The sequence below is a fragment of the Dreissena polymorpha genome, chromosome 5, assembly GCF_020536995.1.
Source record: "Dreissena polymorpha isolate Duluth1 chromosome 5, UMN_Dpol_1.0, whole genome shotgun sequence".
NCBI classification, from domain to species: Eukaryota; Metazoa; Mollusca; class Bivalvia; order Myida; family Dreissenidae; genus Dreissena; species Dreissena polymorpha.
This window is the reverse complement of record NC_068359.1, coordinates 17373463-17376926: the sequence shown is the minus strand read 5'-3', so window position 1 is coordinate 17376926 and position 3464 is coordinate 17373463. Positions and strand designations below refer to the sequence as shown.

The 3464-nt window shown below is 33.4% G+C and overlaps 1 long non-coding RNA gene across 1 annotated transcript; it reads left to right on the top strand.

Moving 5' to 3' along the window:
* The first annotated feature begins 1350 nt into the window (after positions 1 to 1350).
* Positions 1351 to 2258, top strand: LOC127881155 (uncharacterized). Its single transcript, XR_008049935.1, has 2 exons — positions 1351 to 1666; positions 1883 to 2258. It is a non-coding gene; the product is annotated as an uncharacterized LOC127881155 (long non-coding RNA).
* The last annotated feature ends 1206 nt before the right edge of the window (positions 2259 to 3464 follow it).

Below are 3464 nucleotides of genomic sequence, written 5' to 3'. Positions count from 1 at the left end.
TTGAAAAGAGTCTACTCATGCTTGTCAACTAGTGACAGTATATTTCTATATTGAAGCCAAGGGGTACATTGTCCGTGCCAACAACAACAACTTTACAGTGGATATTTAATTTCATTATGCCTATTTTTCTCACATAGCAATTGTAACACTGATACAAATGCAAATAATATTATTGTGGGTGTTTTGGCTAATTTTTCATGCTAAAACTGTAGTATATAGCAATTAGAAATAAATCTGATTAATTTACATACTATAACTTCAATGTATTTTAGAGTAATGAAGTTAAAAACTCCAATGCTATGGAACTGGAGGAGTTGAAGCGTAGACTTCGGAACTTGACTGCCAATCACATCAAGGTCACTGATCTGTACAAGTTCGGAAGTTCATGCGTGAAGAAATGTACAACATTCGCCACTGGTTTGATGTATGGCACATGGCAAAGGGTATGTATAAATGCATTGAATATTGCATTGATAAAATAATAATTTTGTTTTAAATTGATAAGTCAGTCATTCAGACTCACGAAATACAATTTAAGTTATACTTGCAAATAATATTGTTCTTTTTATTGCCTCAGTGTGTGTAATTGTATTTCAACAATTTGCATAGGATGATTCATTGAAAAGTAAGTTTGTATTTAAGACGACTGGAAGGCTTAAATAGGATTTCACTGCAGTGCTCATACAGCAATTATTGTTGATTTGGCTACTGTATTATACAAAAATGTTGTTGAGACTTACGACTGAGACATGAATGTTTTGTTTAAGGTTTGAAAAACAAGCTGCTGATGCTGGGGAAGAAGAAAGGATGTGAAGCAGTTGGAAACTGGGCGCGGTCAATTGCCAACCACCTCTACTATTGTGCGACCTCCAGTGAGGGAAACGGGGACTTGGTTGTTGCGAAGTGGACCTCAATTGGGAACCATGATGTCACGAATCGTCATGATGGCCATGGCGACTTGTTTTCCAGATATCTCGATGGACCAATAGACAGACAATGGTTAAATGCTGGTATGGCAATGTTTTATTTTGTTACATACATAGTGATATACAAAATAGATCAACTCATAATAGATAGTTGCAGCCATATCTACTTCTTCCTATACACATGCACATCAATTAAAAACTACACTTTCCTTAATTAGCAGAGCCTTATAATTAATATGTGTGGCCCTTCCCTCCTTCTGTATATACAGGGGTTCCGCTGTCGATCGCCATTGGCGCCAAATGGCGCTGAATTTTTAAATGTGGCTCCAATTTTTTAAAAGTGGCGAATTTCAAAAAATCGGTAAAATCCTATCCGAAAATGTACTGCGAGTCGAAATCACGCGACCGAGCATTAGCGGCCAGCGTCTGTCAGTTGTAAATATTGATTTACGACGATGTAAGCGACCTACAGTGCAGAGTGCATTAGAAATCACCGAAGCGTGTAAGTGTTACAAACGGTGTTTTTACTGCTATTGTCAAGTTTTATGGGGGTTATTATCGGATTAACGGCTCCTTTATGATATTGAGCAATAAGTTAAGTAACACGGGGACAAACTGTCACGACGATCAATAATTATAATGATTATTAGGGCCGCTATTTCTTTGTTAAAATCAAAACCATGGGGCTGGCAAAAGCATTTAATTTCTCCACATCAACAAATAAAAACTTGTTTCAACAGGTATTTGTGAGCATTTCTGTTTAATAGATTTATTATTGTAATGTTCTGGGAAGGATATAAACTGATTAAGATAACAACAATTTCTGAATTAAATATAAAACATTCACTCGATGTACTATATTTCGGATATGTTAAAATCCGACATTTAAAGATTGGGACATTTATGTGTTGGTTTGATGTTGATAGTTTGTAAAAATATGTTTTATGTTATTTCAGGCAACTAGAATGGATGGTGGCAATTATCTGGGCCTTTCTGTCAGGAAAAAGGCATGAACAACAGTCATTTAATTGAACCTGGAAATCATCCACCACTAACAGAAAACTTGTTAACAACAGAAGCTGATGTATATCATGTCCAAATGACCAAATATAACTGTTAAACACTTTGAAGTGAGATGCTTTATTTTCTGATTCCCTTTCAAATGATGAACATTGGTGTGATTTTATGTTTAAATAATTAATTTCGAAACATTTATGCAGCATACTGTTTAATACATTGATGTTAACATTATTATATTATTTTGGTTATCTGTGTTGTTTATCAAGTTGAAAAAAATGTTATTTATATACAAATAAAGCTTATTAAGACTTATGAAGGTATGACGTATGAAGGTACTTATTTATTTTTTTATGAAATAACATACTTTTTAAAGTGATAATATAGTCAATGAAATTAATGCAGTAAGGTTTCTTAAAATGATTGTTCTTATTAATAAGGTGGAATAACCGACAGTATTAACGCCGCGAAAAAGTGGCGACAACTTTTTTTGGGCCAGTGGAACCCCTGATATACCCTACTTCATAAACAATTCTGAAATATCCGAAAGGGATCATTAATGTGTTATGTGCAGTAAAGAAAAAAATAATATATTTTTTGTAAATTTCAGGTTCTAAAGCCCACAAACAGCTGTCAACTTAGACATTCTGTAACATTGTGCTACTTAGTTTTCCATGTTTGGTGAAATTCTAAGTGACTGTTCTGACAAACTATAGAAGGTTTAAGATACAATAATGTATAAATGTACTTTAAGTTGTGATCTTGTTAAGCTTTTATTGCAACAAATACCTGGTTTGTGCCTCATTGGAACATAACAAGTGTACATCTTACTCAGTGGTCATGACCATTATCTAAATTATATGTGTCTCATTTGCTTGTAGAATTTGTTTATTTAAAGTCAAAATCTATGTAAAAATGTATTTATATTGACCCAAATTTTATGCTTGTGTTTTATATCTGACCCCAGTAGTTAAATAATCCTTGATGCTGTAGTTTTGTTTTTAGTCTTTGTTTATTTTATATTTTCTTTAAATAATGTTTCTTTTAAATTGCAGACTGCACCTTGCTGCTTTGCACTCAGTGGCCAATGTAGACCGCAAGCAGGCAGAGACCAGACAGGGTGAAAAAAGATACCGACTCTCCTATCCGAAGTACAAGGCTGGACACCATGTGGTGAAACCAGTCAAAGAGGATTGCACTTATGGTAATGTATTCATAATGAAATGGTAGAAATAATAACAGCATAAACCAGTACTGATTTATCATGTAGAATTATGCTTTTGCACATAAACAATACAATACACAGCTTTGCAGAATTCAACTTGACTGAAATGTTGAAATAAAATTAAGAAATTTAGTATTCTAAAATCTGGTGATAATTATGAAAGTAATACAATATTCCACATATTTATATTTCTTTAAAACATATTTTGAACCCTGTGCATTTGTGAAGTATAATATTCTTTGTAGAGTTTTTAGAATAATCTGGATACAAGTGCTTTGTAAAAACAACACATGCAG